Source organism: Gorilla gorilla, chromosome 23 (assembly GCF_029281585.2).
Source record: "Gorilla gorilla gorilla isolate KB3781 chromosome 23, NHGRI_mGorGor1-v2.1_pri, whole genome shotgun sequence".
NCBI classification, from domain to species: Eukaryota; Metazoa; Chordata; class Mammalia; order Primates; family Hominidae; genus Gorilla; species Gorilla gorilla.
The window spans coordinates 32,711,531-32,734,132 of NC_086018.1; positions in this window are offsets into that span (position 1 = coordinate 32,711,531).

A 22,602-nucleotide genomic window follows, 5' to 3' on the forward strand; every position below is an offset into this window, starting at 1 on the left:
AATTAGGTTTAAAATGATATTTTAAAATGTGAAAAAAGTTAAATAAAACACACCACAATATCAGAAAACTAACACTGTATTTTTATTAATGAAACACTTCTACAATACATTCTTTGTCTTAAACTTTTGGCAGCATAATCTTTGATAAGTTCTCCACATGACAAGAATTTTGCACTATTATCCTATAGAAAGAACAGAAAGATAATTAAAAGGATAGAAAGAATAATTAGATAATAACAGCCTCCCTGCTGTCAAAAGAGAAGGAGATGACCAGGTTTAATTAAACAAGATAATTAAGTAATTAATTATCTTGTTTCTCTCTAATTGATCAAAACAATTTTATTAATGGTTTATAGACAGAGAAGACATTTCTTTTAGCTTCACAATCAATATTGGTAATGCCATATAAATGTTTAGGATTATAGTCAAAATTTGTTAAATCTTCTCTCACATGCACTTCACGAATGAGCTGTGACAGATGCCCTTACTGTTTGTGGTAATAGCTACAAGTTTGTGCCTTAAAAGCGGGAATTATGATAAACTCTCTTTCCCACGATTCGCTTCTCAAAAGACACCGCCTGCCTCCCCCCAAAAATAGAATGCAATTGCTTATAATTGTACATACCGCATTATCAAGTATATTTCTGACAAAGGAACTTCAGGCTGACAAGGTGTTGATGGGAGATGAATCAATCCTTCACCAACAATTGTACACCCTTTAATGATGGGAGGAATGCCCCATGACCTACTTCCAGACTCTGTAGATTTCAAACCTTGTTTTTCTCCCACTACCCATACACCTCCAATGCCAGGTACTGTAGGACATTTTCATATCGTAGTAGACCCCAGGCCCATCTTCAGATCACAATGCAAAGAGAATTGGCACAGCAGGTAATCAGTTGCCCACTGGAAACCAACCTATATTGAGATTACCAACAATAGCATGATTACTAGCACAAACAGAAGCAGTTGCAGCCATATAAATACATCTCACTAATCCCAAACAGAGGGTTCTCTATCTCGATATCCCCTTTGCTAGATACCAAAGATGATCAGAGTCACTGCAAACCAACAGCCATCCAGCATGAAGGGACATTTGTCTGAACTTATTGTGGTGAAGACATCTTAGCTTTGCCAGTTTAACAACATGATATCCTCACGTGGACATATTGCTAGGGCTTACCCTATCCCTCAAAAGGACATTGTGCAAGTGGGACTCCTGTATCTTAAGCTTCATCTGTTGCCTTCAAGGTCATAACCCAACTCTGGTCATGAGCCCAGGGGAAGAGAGAGGCTTGGGCTGGTGCCAGTGAGCTGTGATTTCATAGCTTGGTTGCCTAGCAAGGGCTGCCCAGGTCAGTCTGTGCCTTTTGTCTGCTGTGCCCCTGCTGGAGACAATCTGTCCTCGTCTCTCTGGGAGAAGCAGGTAACTCTGAAACTCTTTTTAAATAAAATAAAATTTAAAAAGACAAGAAAAGTACCAAGAAGACAAATCACCCTGTTCAAGAAAGTAGCATCCAAATTTGAAACACCATGTCCGTTTCTCTGAGAAATAATACACTAACGTGGGCAACTGACCTCTCCCCAGCCTACTATGTGTAAGGCTAATTGGCCCAGTGGCCAATTTGCCATCAGCCTCCATAATTAAAGAATCACAGTGGTGGCTCACATCTGTAATCCCAGCACTTTGGGAGGCTGAGGTGGGCAGATCACTTGAGGTCAAGAGCTCAAGACCAGCCTAGCCAACATAGTGAAACCCTGTCTCTACTAAAAATACAAAAATTAGCTGAGTGTGGTGGCGGGTGCCTGTAATCCCAGCTACTCGGGAGGCTGAGGCAGGAGAATCGCTTGAACCTGGGAGGTGAATGTTGCAGTGAGCCAAGATTTCATCACTGCAATCCAGCCTGGGTAACAGAGTGAGACTCCATCTCAAAAAAAAAAAAATCACAGTGGTAATTGCAATAGGGATTGTGTAGAAGCCTATAAGTTGGAAGAACACATACAGCAAACTTTGCAGGATCTGTAGAAACATCTGCTCTCACATCCCCTGAGAACCAGGGCGTCTGCACTTTACAAATTCATTCTTCAAGGTGGATTCTCAGTCCTGAGCACAAAACCTGGCTTCAGAGAGAAATGGAAGCAGACATTTGGTGGGGATTCCTCAAGCCCAATGACACAGACAGGTACCATCCCTAAGTGCCATGTTTTTAAAACTGTTGGTAAAAACATGAGTTCTCTATTAAAAACAGCAATCTGGCAAGGCAGGTAGAATCCTCCTTTCCAACCTCAGACATGAGTCAGGGCAGGAGCAGGACTGAGCAAGCCTGACTTAGCACCTTCAGAGATGATCAGCACTGAAAGGTTACAGTGATGATGCTTCCTGATCGTCCTGTATTTCCCACCTTAAAAAATCCACAATCTCAAAATAAAAATACAGTAGTCCCACAAAGTTTTGACTTTTCTCCATGATAGTGACTTAGATGCATTTGTTGAAACATTGAAGTATCAAATTATTTGGAAAAACAATTTTTTTATTGCTCCCCCTGCTTTGTGGCTTCCCTATGTGGAGTTTACCCCACATGTTGGATGCTGTATCTCCAGCAACAAAGCACCCGCCAGGAATCTTGGAGCTCACTCAAATCTATGCCTTTATCTCACAAAGGAGAATAAGGCCCGGAGAGAGATAATGACTTGGCCAAGATCACACCATAATCTGGCAGCTGGAACAGTACAAATAGTCAGATCTCCAAGTTCCTGATCCAGGGTTCTAACTGCAATTTTGTTTTTCCATCTGGCTTGCCAGAAAGTTAGCCAGAGTTCTTTTGAAAGACCTGGCCTCCCTCACAAGCTTCTAGAAGAGACTTCTGGTCTTCTGACCAGCAGACAGCCCTTCAGCCTTCTGCTGTGAGCCTTAATGTCTTGCCCACTCCAAAGACACCTGGTTTACATATTTGCTCCCTGAGACTTGGCTTCCGGCTCTGGCAAAGCTAAGAAGTACACGTTTACCTGCTCAAAGCCCAAATTGCCTGTCTGTATCATTAAACTTTCGGTAGGAGCCCTGGGCCAATGACCATTGCCCAGAAATGGTTGGGACTTGGGGAGAGTAGTAGCGGGCTGGGATCCAGGACAGCTACACAGTGAGGGGGAGGCTTCTGGGAGAGGCTGGGAAGCAGGTAAATGCTGGCATCCTTCCCGATGCCACCTGGGTGCCATTGTCCTTGGAAAGCATCTCCAGCCCAACCTCTCTTGACTCATACATTCAGCCAAGAGACAAATTGCCTATTTGTTTCTTTTCTCTCCACTCTCAACGTTTCAGTGACAGCCATTAGACCCTCTGCTGGGGTCATTTCATGGCCAAATCCTCCCCATCATTCAGATATCCTTCAAATATTATTCAGGTATGCTTCAAACATCACTGTAACAGGATACTTCTGAAAGAGTGGCACCAGCCCTGCCCTACTTGGTCACTCTCTACCCCATTGCCTTAGTTTCATTTCTTCATGTCACTTCTCACTCTCTGAAATTTCTTGACCCTATGTGTGAAGAGGCGATGCAGTTCTGTTGTTAAGATCTTAGTATCTGGGGTCAGTGAATCAGGCTCACTCCTCACTGGTTACCAACTTGTCTGAATCCAGTGAGATAAAACACCCACACAACTTACATGAATCAGTTGTATTTCTTACAGATAAGAAGCAAGGGACAACAGAAAGCTACAATTCAAGGTGAGCCAATCCTCAAGACCCAAAAAATATGCCCAGGGTGGATGGAGTTTTAACTGTATGTGGCCCAATTACACTGTGCAGCTGAGGGACCCCAAAAGGCAGCCCACCCTTGATTATATATCCCAGGGTCACATGACTCACTGAGATGAATGCATTGAAGTACATTCTGTTTCTAGGAGAGGACTGGAAGAGAGCCTGAGTTGTTCCAGCCAGTCCCTCCCTATTTCTGGATATTGCATTCCCAGCATATTCTATAGTTATTCTTTAGTACAAGAGAAAGGAGGAAGAAATTGGATCAGTCCAAGACCACCAGAGAACTGTCCTGCCCAGGCTATCTAGGTTTAAATCCTGCTTCCACTACTTGTTAACTAGGTAATCTCAAGAAAGTTATCTGACCTCAATCTCTATCTCAGCTTCCCATCTACAAAAGGGGCGAAAATAACAACACCTACCTCCCAAGCTGGGCCTGAAGATTAAGTTAACTCATCAGAAGCCTTTAGAACAGTGCCTGGCACATTGTTAAGGCTCAGTAAATGTTAGACATTGTCATTGCTTGGTTTTTGTATTCTAAGTTGTCTCTTTCCACCCTCATGTAATTTCCCTGGAGACAGAGGATCCTGCCTGCCTTGCGCACCTCTGTCTCCAGCATCCACAAAAGGACCTGACATGTTGTTAGCACTCCACTGATGTTTATCAAATAAATGAAGGAATAGTCCTTCTAAGTCTTCCCTCTGCCTCCATATTCCTCCTCTGCATTCTATTCAAGAATGAACCCCTACCTTCTCCCTAGGTATAATTACTCGCCCCTTCCTCTGGTCCTTAAGACTTTAACCATAATTTTTTATTCTCTTCTATTTTGTTTTTTGTATACACACTATGAGCTCCTTGTGGGCAGGGACCACGTGTTATTTACCTCTCTATCCCCCATGTTGACTGGCACATGAAAATTTCCTATGTAGGGGGAAGGAGAAATATCCCAAATGTAGGTCTGATCATAGTACACTTCCATGAGATCAACCATGGCTCCTCATCTCATGCATGATGAAGATTCATATTCCCAAGAGTGTCCTGTGCATCCATGGAGTGGCCTCAAATACCATTGTCACTCTTCTTACCTTCTGTGCTCCTCTCCCACTGCATGTACATAAACATCAGGTAGGCTGTGCTTCTCTCCTTTCTTTAAGCATTCTCAGTACTTCCCACCTGTGTTCTTTTTGTCTTGTTTTATCTGGCCTAGGATGTCTTTTACCCACCTCTTCCCTTAGAATCAATGCTGCCCTTCAAATCACTAATCTGATCCTACCTTCTTGATTACCTCCATGTATAGAATTAATCTTCCCTATTGTCTATGTTTCAAGTCATTCTTGACTTATAGTTTAACATCTGTCACAGTTCCACTTAAATTTTCTACACTTCACTGAAGGTTCTGAAGGCCAAGGACCACTTCTTCTATATCACAGGGTGCACAGAGTGCCTGGAACAATACTTGATCAGAGGAGGCACCCAGTAGAGGCTTACCCATCGAGCTAAAGTAATCACAGTGTGTTTTGGGTGATATTTCTTATGATCCCCTCATCTTAGTCCAAATTGAATGTTCAGCTATTTCTAAATTCTCAGTGTCAATTCAGCAAGTATGCAACGAGTATCAGTTCTTTGTGTCCTTCTTAAGGAGTCCATAACCTCACTGAGGATACCAGACAGACATGGGAAATTCTATAAGACAAAAGAAATCACCATGTTGAGAGGACAAATACATTAAACTCTTTCTATATGCAAAGTTCTAAGATGTAAAAGGATCAGTCATGTCCCCATTCACCTAAACTATCCTATATATGCCTTTGAGAAACCAGTCAAAGCAGCCTTAGACATCACCTTACCCAACCCTTTCCTCCCTACCCCATTTTGTTGATGAAACAGTCGAGGCCTAGAGAAGATGGCATGACTTGCCCAGTCTCAAAAAGTGAGTTCTGGCAAAGGCAAAATGGGAGTCAGATCCAGTATTCTTTCCGCTATTCCCTGCTCCCTTCCAAAACAATCAGGAAAGTTAGGGAAAAAAACTTCTAATCTTTGCAATAGAGTGAAATAGTAAATTAGTTAATCAATAGATAAAATACCACATTATGGGACGTGATGTTAAACTGTGTGATAAGATACTGCCTCCACTTACCGTACTAGAGGAGGTAGGATTTCATCTGGGTATTTCATTTATGGAAAGGGGTGAGAAGGCTTCCAAGGAGGCCTCAATATGAGAAAAATCAGGCATGATATGACTTTACCCAGGACACTGAGAAAGCACGGTGCCTTAGAATTTGGGGGAACCTAATTCCTTATATATGCCACCACTTTCACAGATCATTGGTGAAGAAAACAATTCCTTCTTCGACCTCATAGAATTAGCCAGTAGCTGATTTAGAACTAAAACCCAGGATTCTTAATCACAGGCAGCATAAAGAAGTAGAGAATGCTCAACCTTTGGAATTCTAATTCCAGATCTGCATTTAAAAACTGACTCTGTCCATTACTATCTGTGTCAGCTGTGTTAGAGGCGTTCGAACCAGAGTAAGTCCATCTTGAATAGGGGCTGGGTAAAATGAGGCTGAGACCTGTTGGGCTGCATTGCCAAGAGATGAGGCATTCTTAGTCACAGGATGAGATAGGAGGTTGGCAGGATTGGTGTCACAAGACACAAGTCATGAAGATCCTGCTGATAAGACAGGAGGCAGAAAAGAAGCCAGCCAAAACCCATAAAAACCAAGATGGTGATGAAAGTGACTTCTGGTTGTCCTCACTGCTCATTATATGCTAATTACAAGGCATTGGCATGCTAAAAGACACTTTCACCAGCACCATGACAGTTTACAAATGCTATGGCAATGTCCCGAAGTTACACTATATGGTCTAAAAGTGGGAGGAACCCTCAGTTCCAGGAATTGCCCACCGCTTTCTTTAAAAAGTCATGAATATCCACCCCATTGTTTAGCATAAACAAGACATGACTAAAAGTACACTCAGTTGAGCAGTTCATGCTGCTACTGTGTCTGTGGAGTAGCCATACTTTTATTCTTTTACTTTCTTAATAAACTTGCTTTCACTTTATGGACTCGCCCCGAATGCTTTCCTGCACCAACAAGATCCAAGAACCTCCTCTTGGGGTCTGGATTGGGATCTTTCTGGTAACAGTTGTAAAACATGGCCACAAAAATTTTTGATGCTCCTCTCAATAAGAGATGAGTCCAGGTTTTCTCCCTTTTCTTCTATGCTCTGTGACTTTCTCAATTGAATGTAGTGGAAGTGTTGCTGTTCCAGTTTTCAGGTCCAGACCTTAAAAACTGGTCCACTTCCTGTATCTTGGTACACTTATTCCTGGACCCAGCCACCATGCTCTGAGGAAGCCCAAGCCACAAGGAGAGCCCATAAGTACATGTTTTGGACTGGCAGTCTCAGCTGAAGTCCCAGTCAACAGCCAAAATTAACACTAGACATGGGACTGTGGGATCCTTTGAGATAGCTTCATTCTCTGTGCTGACTATAACCACATGAGAAACCCTGAGCTAGAACCACCTAGCCAAATCATCCCCCAGACCTGCAAAAGATAATAAGAATTAAATGGTTGTTATTGCTATAAACCACCATGCTTTGGGATGACTCATTACTCAGCAATAAACAACTGGAACAGATTTTGTGAGAAGACTCAGCTATGACACTAACCTGGTTAAATCTTACAGGCTGGGGTAATGTCCCCCAAAATGTTACAGTGCATGCCCTCAATCACTATCCAACATATGGTGTGTTTCCCATAGCCTGGATCACAGATCTGAGAATCAAGAGATAGAAATGAGAGTGGCTCTTCCCTCATAGTACCTAGCAATCCACCAGTGATATTTTTGCTTTTCATCCTTGCAACTTTGGTCTAGAGGTCTTAGGGAGGGATAGGTTCTGCCATTGGGACAGTGATGATTTGATTAAACTGGAAGTCAAGACTTCCATTCGGCCACTTTAAGTCTCTCATGTCTGTGCTCAACAGGCAAAGAAAGGGTTTACTGTACCAACCCAAGTGATTGATCCTGACTATTCAGAGGAAATTAGATTGTTGTTACACAGTCGGGATAAGGAGGAGTACGTCCAGAAGGAGATGATACCCTGAAGTGCCTCTGAGCACTCTCATGTCCTGTGGTTAAAGTCAAATGAAAAACTACAACCCAATACCTGTAGAACTGCCCATGACCCAGACCTTTCAGGAATAAACTTTAGGGTAACACACCAGGCACAGAACCGAAAGAAGCCAATCTGCTTGCAGAGCACAAAGGGAATGTAAAATTTATGTAGTAAAAGGAAGTTAAAAATAAGAGCTAAGGATACAACAAGTTACAGAAACAAAAACTGTAATAGTTACGAAATTTTTTTTTTGGTTAAAAATAAAGGATATTTGCTTTTACATTAGGTGGAAAAATAGTCTGCATTATTTTTGTTGAGAAGTTCAAAATGGCTAAAGGACATATAAATGGATGCCAAGTTGTCAAAGAGGAGTATGTGGGCTTTGAACTGTGTTGACCTAGCTAAGCTGGAACTAGCCTTCTCAGAATTTCCAGAATTCCCTGTATAGCTTCAGGATACATTGACCGTAAGAGACATTTTGAATGAGATTAGGAAGGTGGTAGGGAAAAAAATAGCACCTTTTTTTTTCTTCTTCCTGACGGTTGATATAGAGTCCAGGTGCTATTACCACTCACACATATGCTGCCACTGTCCTGCTAGCTCGCTCTGATGACATCGCAGCAGCAACTCTCACTCCTATTGGATCTTCTTCTTTAGTTACTTCAGATTTGGGGCCAGTGTGTGCAACTTCGTGGCAAAAGGTGTCAGCTTCTCCTGCTGGTCACGAACGTCATTGGTATCCCTGACTCCATGTCCATCTTTCTTCCCAATTGCCTGTTCTGCTGAATTCAGATATAGAAGCAACAGCCTTGAATAGACAGCTTAACTAGTTCTCACACTTGGGCAAGGTCAAGCCCTCAGAATAAATGCCTTGCCTATATAATTTGCAGTGTTTCTGCTTCTCTGATCCAGCCCTAACTTGGGGGCCTATGTGACCCCTTTCTCATGATGCTCCCCCAACACTGGCCTTTCTACCCCCAGAGCATACCAAGCTTATCCCAACCGAGGATGATTAACATTTACAGTTTCCATGCCTGAAGCCTCTTTCCCAGATAGCCTCATGCCTGGCCCCTTCTCATCAAGCATTCTCAGCTCAAATGTCACCTCTACCATGTGTCTTTCTCTGACCACAGTATCTAAAATAGACCTGTAGTCATTCTTAATCACATCTCACCATTTATTGTTTCCATGGCACCAATCACTCTCTGAAATTACATTTTTGTTTGTATAATTAATTACTAGTTATCTATCTTCGGAAGCTTTTTGAGGGCATGCATTTTACTTATCTTCTTAACCTCTGTGTCCCCATGCCCATTGCAGAGCCTGGCACTGAAAAGGTGACAACACATCAACACATACTTGTAGAATGAATAAAAGACCTTGTTCAAGATACTTACCTCTTGAACCCTAACAGCCCTGATCTGTCTGTGACATAACCTGGCCTTTCTCAAAGAGCCGTTGAGAGGGTTAGCTGAGCCTGCAGATGAAAAAAGCCTGAAGTGCTTCACGAAGAGTTGGCTTTCAGAGCTTCAGTCACCTTCCCGGCATCCATTGCTAGGAGCCTCAGAGGGGACCTGGGGGCCGAGCCAGAATTGTTAGGGTAGAATCAGATCTCTAGGACTCCTGGATGCCAAAAGGATATTTTTACTTGTGTCTTCACAAGATGCCAGACTCTCCCTCTGCTAATAGCTCTGGTGTGCTATGTGCCATCATCTTAAAAAACACTTTCACAGCTTCCATCCTGGTAATTCTTATTTCTCAGCCTTTTGCTTTCCTATCCACCCACAGAGCCAGTAACAATCCCCCAGCCTCTGCCTAGTGCCCACTGAATCACACTGACATTGGCATCTAATTGATTTCTTTCCATCTGTGGATGAAATGAAACATTGTTTTCATCTAGCCTGGAAGGAAGGTGGGTACTGAGGAGGCGATGTCGGAGGATTTCTGGAGGAAAATTCAGTAATTCTGCATATCAATAAAATCCAAACAGGACAGTGAGTCCAGCTTATATATCCTAAGTGTGGATCTTACAAAATTAAAGCTAAAAATTCCCAAGCAGGTGTGTGAGCGAAAAGTAAGAAGCCAGACAGTGATAACACAATTCATTTTCAACTCCTAATAGGAGAAGTGATGAACTTTATTCACCTCCCAAGCTGCATGGGGCATGTATTGGCCCACAAAGTGGAATAAGTGGCTCTATCAGAAGTGCCCTTCTCCCTTAGTGGTCATGCCACACTCATGGAGTGTATTCAGTGTAACCTGAGAGATTGCCCCAGATGGAGGCAAAAGACCGTTTTGGCCACAGTTTTTCTGGAAGACAGGAGAAAATGGTCTACAGAGACAACATTGAAACACATACAAGATTTCTTTTGCCATTTTCTTGCTTTGGGGAGTAAAGTCTTTGCCTCCTTGACAGAGAAAATTTTGCCCTCTCCAATTCCTTCCTTCCTTCATTCTCTCACCAAATATTTATTGCTAAACAATGTTCTAGGCATCAGGGCTTAGCAACTATCTGTCCTGGGGACATGTAGAAAAAGAGACAAGTCAACAGTCCATTTCATTGCAGTGTAACAGGTTTTGAGATGGAGGGAACAGAGTCCTGCAGGGGTGCTATGATGGGACACCCAATCCAGGTGGCTGAAGAGTAAGAAGCAAGACAGTGATAACACAATTCATTTTCATCTCTTAATTTGGGATGTGATGAATTTTATCCACCTCCCAAGGATGGAGTGCTCCAGAGAACGGGGATTTCAGGGAGGAATTTTCTCAGAAGGCCTGTTCAGGTAGGACTTAAAAGAACAGGAGATATTTGTCAAGAATACAGAAATAATCCTCAGCTTCCATGAGGCAAAGCATTTTTCATGGTCAAGGCCAGCTGTACAAATAAGATATTGGCCTCCCACTGCTTCTCAGCCTAAGACCCAACCCCTTAACACAGCAGATCAGACCCTGCACTATCTGATCCCCATAAGGGGGCCCACAGTTATACCACATTCGACCTCCCCATCCCTGAGGCTTTGACCTCACTTGCTTTCCTCTCCCACACACCTTCCCAGTCACACTCTTCCCCCTCTCTGGACCACTCTCTTTGCCTAATCTCCCTTCTCACTCTCCAGCTCTTAGCTCAGGAGAGCCATTTGCAGTGGGTTGAATCATGTCCCCCAAAACTCATGTCCATCTGAAACCTCAGAGTGAGATCTTATTTGGAAATAGGGTCTTTGCAGATGTAATTAATTAAGATCATACTAAATTAGAATATGCCCTAAATCGAATGATTGATGCCCTTATAAAAAAAAAGAGTACAGAATGCACAAGATACACACAGGCACAAATGCCAAGTGACAGCAGAAGCAGAGATCTAAGTGATGCAGCTATAAGGCAAGAAACAGCAAAGCTGGCTGGCAATTATCAGGATTTAGGAAGAGGCATCTCCCCTGGAGCCTTGAAGGGAGCATGGCCCTGCCAACACCTTGATTTTTCACTTCTAGCCTTTGGAACTGTGTGACTATACATTTTGGATGCTGTGAGCCATCAGGTTTGTGGTAATTTATTATAACAGACTTAGAAAATGAATACCTCTTTTCCTGACCCATGCCATCCCACCCCAGCTTGTTCAGAAACATCCCACCTCTGTCCATATACACACACACCACTTTTATACTCTTCTGGCAATCTGAACTTGTCTCAGATATCCCTTATCAAAGTTTGTAATTACATAGTTATTTGTGTAATTTTTTCATTGTTTGTCTCTTCTACTAAATTATAAACTCTATTTTTGGTAGGGAATCTTATTTGTTTTAAAACACCTTCAAATCATCAGAGCTTAACATGATGTAGGTCCTCAATAAATCTAAGTCTATTCATTAAATAATTATCGATCTATCCCTACAAATGTGAATAACCACAAGAAATAAATTAAGTGCCAAAAGAATGGAAGAGAAGGGTGGGAACAGGAGCAGAAGAGAGAGAACCTGATAGTATGAAATTAACAGAGAAGGTTCTGAGAAATTAGGAGACTTGCATTATTGTATCTTAAGTGGATTTCAGTGAAGACTCAAAGGCATGTGCTTAGAAACAGTGGCTTTTCAAATTCTTTTAACCATGACCCCAGTAAGACATACATCTTAGTCATGACCCAGTGCATGTATTAATAGACGGATTTCATGAAAGAGTAGTTTAATGAAGCAGTTCTTCCTCCCACTATGTGAATGTGCTCCATTGCTTTCTGTTCTACTCTATTCTATGCCTTGCTATGTCTTTCTTCCTCTCCTCCTCCTCTTCCTCCTCCTCCTGATTCTCTTCCTCCTCCTCCTCATTCTCTTCCTCCTCCTCCTCCTCCTCTTCCTCCTCCTCATTCTCTTCCTCCTCCTCCTTCTTCTCCTCCTACTCCTCCTCCTACTTCTCCTCCTTCTCTCCCTCCTCTTTCTCTTCCTCCTCCTCCTCCTCTTCCTCCTCCTCCTCCATCTCCTCCTCTTCCTCCTCCTCCATCTCCTCCTCTTCCTCCTCCTCCTTCTCCTCCTCCTCCTTCTCCTCCTCCTTTTGCTGCTGCTGTTTGCACAGAAAACATTAAATTCACTTCACAGCCAACCAATGGGCTGTGACTGCAAGTTCTGGACTAAAAGCTCCACAGGTGCAGAAGTCACAATTGTGTTGTTCACACCTCTATTCCTAGAACTTAATGCAATCCCTGGCAAGGTTGTTAGTTGATAAAACCTTGTTGAATATATGAAAAATCAATATGTTAATAGTTTCATCTTGTGGTGTCTCTTAACAAGTTCTTTCTTTTCACATCTGAAGCTATAAGATCATTCTTTTCTCTGAACCTTTCAAAATATACTGTTTTCAAGGCTATGTAAGGTAGATTGTATTTCATGATGTTCAGTGTTCCTGGCCATACCATTAAACACTCAGTAATTTCTATGTGCTAAAAGGCAAATCTAATAATTTGATTCCTCCATTTAAAATTCTTCTCTTTATTTGATTTTATAACTAACATTTGTCTAACACATGCCGCATATATGAAGGCAGATATTCTACAGGTTTACATTTTCATCCTTACCTTGGGGTTCTTCCTTTATCTCTCTTAATTCAACTTCACCAAGTAGTTTGTCATTCCCCTAAATACACCATGACACTTTTACATGTCCCCTTGCCTCTCCTAAAGCTGGCCTCTCTGCTTGGAATTCTTGGAAAGTTTCTTGTCTATCTCACTTGGTTGAAGTACAAACTCCTATACATTCTAACAGACCATATCCAAGTGGAACTAGCCCTCTAGCTAATGCCACCATGCACACATAACTCTCTATATATAACTTCACAATTTGAACACATAAATATAATTTCTTATGTTACTTTTTAGTTATATTTTGTTAGCTATTTTCTCCTTCCTGTGAACTCCTTGAGAACATAAATGAATGAAATGCTATTAATCTTTATTTTGTATCTCTGGCACTGAACATACAGTAAGCATGGAGGGAAGATAGAAGAAAGGGAGGTAAGGAAGAGAGGAAGGCCCCTCCACTTTCTTATCACTACCCTGTTCCATTAGTCTATGTATCTGTTTTTGTACCAGTATCATGCTGTTTTTGTTACAATAGCCTTATAATATAGTATGAAGTCAGTTAAATGATGCCTCCAGTTTTGCTCTTTTTTGCTTAAGATTGCCTTGGCTATTCAGGCTTTCTTTTGGTTCCATGTGAAGTTTAAATTTTTTTTTCTAATTCTGTGAAGAATGTCGTCAGGAGTTTGATAGAAATAGCATTGAATCTGTAAATTTCTTTGCCCTTATGGCCATTTAAACAATATTTATTCTTCCTATCCATAAGCATGGAATTTTTAAAATTTATTCGTGTTATCTCTGATTTTTTGAGCAGAGTTTTGTAACTCTAATTGTAGAGATCTTTTACCTTTCTGCTTAGCTGAATTCCTAGGTATTTTATTGTTTTGTGGCTATTGTGAATGAGATTGCATTACTGATTTGGCTCTCAACTTGGACTGAAAATTCAACAACCTGCTCCTGAATTACTTTTGGATAAACAATAAAATTAAAGCAGAAATCAAGAAATTCTTTGAAACTATTGAGAACAAAGATACAACGTAACAGAATCTCTGGGACACAGCTAAAGCAGTATGAGAGAGAAGTTAATAGCCCTAAATGCCCACATCAAAAAGGTAGAAAGATCTCATATTAACTACTTAACGTCACATCTAGAGAAACTAGAGAAACAAGTGCAAATCAGCCCCAAATCTGGCAGAAGGCAAGAAATAACCAAAATCAGAGCTGAACTGAAGGAAACTGAGATGCAAAAATACATACAAAAGATCAGCGAACCCAGGTGTTGGTTCTTTGAAAGAATAAATAAGATAGATAGACTGCTAACTAGAATAATAGAGGGAAAAAAGAAGAGCCAAATAAACACAAACAGAAAGGACAGAGAGGACTTTACCACCAAATCCACAAAAATACAGAAAATTGTCAGAGACTACTACAAACATCTTTATGCAGACAAACTAGAAAACCTAGAAGAAATGGATGAATTCCTGGAAACATGCAACCTCTCAAGATTGAACCAGGAATAAACTGAATCCCTGAACAGATCAATAACAAATTCCGAAATTGAATCAGTAATAAAAGCCTAGCGACCAGAAAAAGCCCAGGACCAGATTAACTGCTGAATTCTACCAGACATACAAAGAAGAGCTGGTACCATTCCTACTGAAACTGTTTGAAAATATTGAGGAGGAGGGACTCCTCCCTAACTCATTCTATGAGGCAAACATCATCCTAATACCAAAACCTGGCAGAGACACAACAAAAAGAGAAAATTTTAGGCCAATATCTTTAATTAATGTAGATGCAAAAACGTTAGCAAAATACTGGCAAGTTGAATCCAGCAGCACATCAAAAAGCTTATCCACCACGATCAAGTAGGCTTTATCCCTGGGATGCAAGGTTGGCTCAACATACAGAAATTAATAAATGTGATTAATCACATAAACAGAATTTTTTAAAAACCACATGATCATCTCAATAGATGCAGAAAAGGCTTTTGACAAAATTCAACATCCCCGCATGTTAAAAACCCTTAAAAAAACCTAGGCGTTGAAGGAACATACCTCAAAATAATAAGAGTCATCTGTAACAAACCCACAGCCCACATCATACTGAATGAGCAAAAGCTGGTAGCATTCTCCTTGAGAACCAAAACAAGAAAAGGATGCCCACTCTCACCACTCCTATTCATAGTCCTGGAAGTCCTAGGCAGAGCAATCAGGCAAGAGAAAGAAATAAATGGCATCCAAATAGGAAGAAAAGACAAACTATTTCCATTTTCAGATGATATGATTCTATATCTAGAAAGTCCTGTAATCTCTGCCCCCAAAGCTCCTAGATCTGACAAACAATTTCAGCAATGTTTCAGGCTAGAAAAACAATTGCTTCCTTGGAAATGAAAGAATTTGAGTAGAGAATTTCAAACTCAAAATAACAAAGCTACATTTTCTCCAAAATTTTTGGAAATAAAGATGTTTGAAATAACCTAAAGTTGTTCATGTAATAACAAGCTAAAAATAAGTTGGTTAAAAAGTGCTTGAAAACCAAAACTCAACACAGCTCTGTTTGCCCTTCAATTGACACATAGTCTCTATTATCACCCTTGACCATGAACTTGCAGTTTTGCATGTAGCATATACCTGAGTAAACTAAAAGATCAAAAATCAAAAGAGTTTAAAAAAGGAAACTCAGTAATTTTTATTTTTACTATACGTTACTAACTCCCACGTGTATGATAACCAATAGGGGTCTATGTAATGCAAACTGTATATCTCATTAATTAATTAATGGTTTTACAGCCAATTTGCATCTTGACAATGCCTGTTGTATGAGAAGACTAGAATTCAGTATGATAGTACCCTTGCTTCAATGTGCAGATTTGAACTTCTCCACACCAGTGTACATTATCTAGATGGAACTGCTATTCCACAAGTCCATTTTGCAGGTCTGTTTTATTTAAACAAAGGCACATTCTCACATTATTAGTCATGAGTCCCACCCTTGTGAAGCCCAATGACCATTAAACTTCTCCACACTGGTGTATATTATCTAGTTGGGAACTGTTATTCCACAAGTTCATTTTGTGGGTCTATTTTTATTTAAACAAGGTACAACCTCACATTTTACAATTAGTTATGAGCCCCACCCTTGTGAAGCCCAATGACCATTGAAGGGCAGGGCCCCTCTTCTGTCCCCAACTAGCTCTTGCAGTCTACTCTTTCCCTTGCCACTAATCCCACAGCCCCCTCTATCTATGGGGATCCCTCCCCTCAAGCCTGATTGAATCTCTCGAGTTCCTCTTCTGGGTGCTTCCAAAGAAAAACTCACAGGCATTTGCCTTTACGATTCTTAGTCATGATGGAAACGAAAACAAATGGAAATATTCAAGGAATAAGACATTATAGAAGAATATTACAAAAATGCCCAAGTTTTTCAGGTCTCAAAATCATGGTCTTCAGTTCACAACTTCTTTGCCAAGGTGGTCCTTAGAATCCACAATAAACTGTTGATCTCCTCTTTAGTTCCTAAGAACATATTCACTCCCCAAATCTTTTCTTTTCTTTTTTTTTCTTTTCTCTGCCTGTAGTCCTGTAAAAGCCAGCAAGGTGGACCCACAGGTGTGACCTAGTGTACACTGACGTGTTTATTGGTATTACTGAGATAACTGGAATTTCTGTGACTGGACTAGGGGAGACAAAGATGAATCTCACAGATCTACCTATTTGGCAAATATTCACTGATCACTGCTCTTTGTTTATCCCATGGTCATAGGAGGCAAAAGCAGATAGAAGAAAATGTGTTATTCCCTCAAAAGGTTCCTAGTTTACTCAAAAAAGATGCTAAATTACTGAGGAAGAATTTAGAATGGTATTTACATTAATTATAGTATTTATGTAATTATGTAAATATATCTTAAATATATATAAGATAGTATATAAATTATAGTATTTATATATAATATTATATATAAATTATAGTATGTATACATATTATATATAAATATATAAATAAGTATATATACTTATATATAAGACAGTATATCAGAGTATTTAAATATAGTATCTTATATACATACAAGATATATGTGTATATCTATTATATAAATATATCTATTATATAGATGTAATAATAGATATATGTATTATATACATATATTCATATATCTATTATATACATATATACATATAAATATAGTATCTTATATGTATGTAACATGTATTATATGTATTTATTTGTATGTATTATATACATATCAATATAGTATCATATATAAATACTCTTCCAAATTTTTCCTCAGTTTACCCAAAGAAGCCAAATTACTGAGGAAGAATTTGGAATAGTATTTATATAAATATAGTATCTTATAAACTATCATATGTATATTTGGATGTATCATATATATAGTATCTTATAAGTATATATGTATATAAGTATAAAATACATATATAAATATATATAGTATCTTATATACTTATATGTATATAAATATTTCAAATATACATACAAGATAGTATATAAGATACTATATTTATATAAGTACTATTCCAAATTCTTCTCAGTAATTTAGCTTCTTTTTTGGGTAAACTGGGAACCTTGTGAGGGAATAACACATTTTCTTCTACCTGCTTTTGCCTCCAATGCCCTCCCTGAAGGAGAAGGCATGACATAGGTAATTGATGAGTCTGGGAGAACACAGTTGCCCTACAGGGCAGATATGCTCACTTGCATGGATGCGATAAGTTCTTAGCCAATCACTAAACTGCTCCGTTGCAAAGGGCTACATTTTTTCCAGAGCTGCTTCTGACTAAATGTATTGAGTTTGCTTTAGGAAGCCCCCACACCTCTTAGTTAGCTCAGGCCGCTATAACAAAATACCATTGACAGGGTGGCTTAAACGACAGAAATTTATTTTTTCACTGTTCTGGAGGGTGGAATCCAAGATCAGAGTGCTAGCATAGTCAAGTTCTGGTGGGGGCCCTCTTCCTGGCTTGCAGATGGTCATCTTCTTGCTGAGTCTTCACAAGGAAGCTAGGGGAATCTTTCTGGTCTGTCTTCTTATAAGGGAACTAATCACATTATGGGAGCTCCACCCTCATGACTCCATCTGAACCTAATTATGTCCCAAAAGCTGCATCTCCAAATATAATCACTATGGGAGTGAAGGCTTCCACATAGGGACATAATTCAGTCCATGGCACCTCATGACTAAAAGACCTAGAGCCAGGCATGGTGGCTCATGCCTGTAATCCCAGCACTTTGGGAGGCCAAGGTGAGAGGACCCCTTGAGCCCAGGAGTTCAAGACCAGCCTAGGCAACATGGTGAGACCCGTCTCTTAAAAAAATTAGAAATAGGCCAGTGCAGTGGCTAATGCCTGTAATCCCAGCACTTTGGGAGGCCAAGGTGGGAAGATCACAAAGTCAAGAGATCGAGACCATCCTGGCCAACATGGTGAAATTCCGTCTCTACTAAAAATACAAAAATTAGCCAGGCGTGGTGACAGGCACCTGTAGTCCCAGCTACTCGGGAGGCTGAAGCAGGAGAAATGCTTGAACTGGGGAGGCGGAGGTTGCAGTGAGTCGAGATCGCGCCACTGCACTCCAGCCTGGCAACACAGTGAGATTCCGTCTCAAAAAAAAAAAAAAATACTAAATTTTTAAGAATAAATAAAATTTATTAGTTCTCCATCTGGCTTTGATTAATAAGAAAGATCACCTAGATATTCTTTCCGACTTCATTGTTCATCTCTAAACTGGCTCCCATAGTAGGGAATAGGCCTTCATTTATTGAGCCCTTTCAAATACCAATCAGTCTTCTCAGACGTTTGTAGAATTGTGGAAGGAGGTAAAAGGGATTCTATAGAGCTACATTCTTCTAAATCAGTGCTTCCCAGTTGAGTTACCATGGGTCACTAGCTTATTTATGATACCTAAGGAAGTGTCAGTGGGAAAAAAAAAAAATTCTATGGTTAAACAAGTTATGGAACCCTTTCTTCTTTAACCCCCTCTCAAAGTCACCATGCATATTGGTGTGAGAGGTTAGGTTTCTCTAAAGAAACCTGATTAGCTCTGTGTAACCTGAGGTTTCTCACTCTTACTTGATCGCAGAACCATTCTTAGCTGAATACCAATTAACCTCATTGGGAACTGAAGTGTCTCGCATTTGTGAATAGCTGTTCTAGACCATGCCCTTCATCCTCCACAGTTTCCTGATGTATTGTTTTATCTGAATGCTTCCTCTGTCTCTCTCGAATTTCAGTTTAAATCCCTCTTGATCAAGAGAGTAAGTTAACTCTTAACAAAACACTTTCTGAAGAGTAGCCTCTAGCAGAAGCAAGCTTATTATTCTAGTATCTCAAAACACAGTCCACAGGACCATGACCTGTTTCTTTTAAATCTTCTACAAGGTTCACTTCACACATCTTCCTTTCACCTCTAAGTTATCATCCTTGAGTGGGAGAATAAAAGGAAATGTCAATATCTTGTATCTTGAGGCCCTCAGTCTTCTTTCCCAGACATCAAACTATTAATACTAGAGACAAATTTCAAGCTGCTTAAGGTTGCATCAATTTTACCCACACATCCTAAAAGAAGTGGGTAGTGATTGCTGGATTTGGTGCATCTTGGCAGGTGCTCAGTCACTGCAGGAAGTCAGCTCTCCACCAGATCAGGCATATTCAATCTGTGTGCAGCCACCCCCATACAGCTCAGCAGACTCCCCAGTCACACCTGGCATCTTTTTATCCTGGACCTGTAGTCGCAAGACTCCTTACACCTGCTCCTATACTGTTCTCCAAGCGTGCACTGCAGTACCTGTCCCAGAGGGTACAGCTTTACCTTCTGTAGGCAGAGCCTCAGACATACCTGTGCTCCAGCTTCAAAGCTTTGCCTGTCCCTTACTCTTCTGAACTTCATTCTTCTTCTGGCCAGCCTCATGACACTAGTTTTAATTCCTCTCCTGTCTCCTCTGAATTTCTTTTTTTTTTTTTCTGATGACCTTAATGAATTAAGTCTCCCATCCAGACAGGAACTGCTTCATCCTCACTTTCCCTACTTGCCAGCCTCAATTCATCTGATAATGTAGTATTTACCAAGCTTATTAAGCCATTTAACAGTTTGAATACTATCACCACTCTTATGCATCAGTGGAATGATAAGAGAGTCAGGGGTTCATGTGTTATAAAGTGCAATTATTTGTCTTTACTTGGAATTGCTTTCTGACTTTTTGTTTATTTTATTCAGACACAGTGTGAGGAACATGAGACTCCATGTGTTCTTTTTATTTCTGTCATATGTCCTTTGGGAATAAGTTGGAATCATATAAATATTTACCATGGAATAAAATTTGAATACAATGACAAAAATATGTTGAAATTATAAGACAATCTGCATAACAAAGATGTCACTAATGTGATCAATTGGTGTAGCAGAACATATTTTAAAAATAGTTTATCACATAATTGTTAAGACAATTGCATAAATGTATTCAGTTTCTAATGTGAAAAAGGGATCAAAGATCATTTCAGCACAAAGACAAAGTAATTTTTTTATTGTCTTGCTAGGTTCATCAGGCTAAAATGGTGGTTGGTGATAGAGCATTCCCCTAAAGGAAATTAACATTTGCTTTGCCAGTCATACTGGAGAAGTAGTTAATCCAGGTTAGAAAGTGGAATGGGATTTTGGAATAGAGGAGAGAGAAACTTCTCCTTTATGGGTCAGAAAAGACTCTAGACATGTGGAGAGGGCAGGAATAGCCCAGATTTTTGAGGCAAATGACTTCTGGACCTGTAGAGACGACAGGTATAAGTGGCACCACTGAGCATTCTGTTCTTGAAGGAACTCTCAACTGGAAGCAGCACTGGCAGCAGAAGCACAAAGAAGTGGCTGGCTTCTGAAACAGTCAATGTTGTACAACCCCTGTTGAAAGGGGGCAGATCTGATTTCTCGTTCCAGAGAATCCAGGAGAGTAGGCAAAATGGACATTTTGGACATGAGAGAAGCAGTGTATTCTCACTGGGGCTGGGAAGAAATCAGCATCAGTTCCAGTGGAAGCAATAGAATAAACAGATGAGGGAGCAAAATTGTAACAAGAAAATTGGAACTGAGCGGTCAGAGAAACTTGCTCTTCCATGTAAGTATTGCAACACCACGGGAAAACTCAGAAATGACTGCAGGGAACACTTCGATGTGAAATAATATTTAACAAGTAGGATGGCAGGGGCTAATTCTATAATAATACTTTAGAATGATGTCAGAAAGATAATAATATGTAAGGTGACAGCCCTCATCCTCCTACAGAAATACCAGTTTTATAACCATTCATAAAGGAAAATATCTTCAAAAGAGCTCTGGAATCCAGGTGAGAGATTACAGCACCTGGGTGGAGCCCAAAAATGAGAAAAGATGTATTAAGGATACATCTTTTAAGATGTATTAAGGAAGGATAGTTTCACATTACCCACAGCACTCCTCTCACAAGCCCATGCAGTGCAGTATATAGAGAGATACCTTCAGGCCTGAAGTCTCCTGTGGGGAAAAGAGAGAAAAAGGAGTGTCCAACTTCTCCACAGATCCTGGCAAAAATACCTGCCTCTCAAGACTTGTTGTGGGTCTGCCCTCATAGGTCCAGGCTCCAGGTTTTCCCATGAAGACCCGGGCTCTGGGACCATCACCCATCCACATACCCCAACAGCATTCCTACCTGGAATCTTTTGTCAAGCTACCTGGTGAAAGGCTTTCCTTGCTGAGTCCAGTCTGCAAAGATTGGTAAAAGTGACTACTTCAAATGTGCACATACCAACACAAGGCCACAAGGATCACTAAGTTTCAGGGAGATTTAGCATTTCCAAAAGAACAAAATAAATGTCCAGTAACCAGCCCTATAAAAATTAACATCTATGAACTGTCTGACGAAGAATTTAATCTCCTTTTAAAACTCAGTGATCAAGAACAGAAAACCAAACATTGCATGTTCTTACTCATAATTGGGAGTTGAACAATGAGAACACGTGGACTTAGGAAGGGGAACATCACACACTGGGGCCTGTCAGGGGGTCGGGGGAGGGGGGGCTAGGGGAGAAATAACATTAAGAGAAATACCTAATGTAGGTGATGGGTTGATGGGTGCAGCAAACCACCTTCTGTAACAAAACTGCATGTTCTGCACCTGTACCCCAGAATTTAATAACAAAGAAAACCTCAGTGAGCTAAAAGATAATGCAAAAAGATAACTAAATGATATCAGAAAGATAATACATGACAAAATAAGAAGTTCAATAAAAAGACAGAAACCATAAAAAAGCAAGTATAAATTCTTGAGCTGAATAATACAATGACTGGAATGAAAAATTTCAGTAGAGAGTACCAAAAGCAAACTCAATCAAGCAGAAGAAAACATCAGTAAGCCCAGGTACAGGCCATTTGAAATTATGCAGTCAGAGAAAATAAAAGAAAAAAATATTTTTTAAAAAAGAGTAAAGAGAACCTACAGGAGTTATAGGCCACCATCAATACATGCATTATTGGAGTCCTAGAAGCAAAAGAGAAAGAGAAAGAAAAAAAAAAGCTTATTTAAAGAAATAATGGCTGAAAACTTCCCAAATCTGGGGAGGAAATGGGCATACAAATTCGTGAATCTTAAAGAACCCCAATAAGTTTAATCTCAAAAAGTCTACA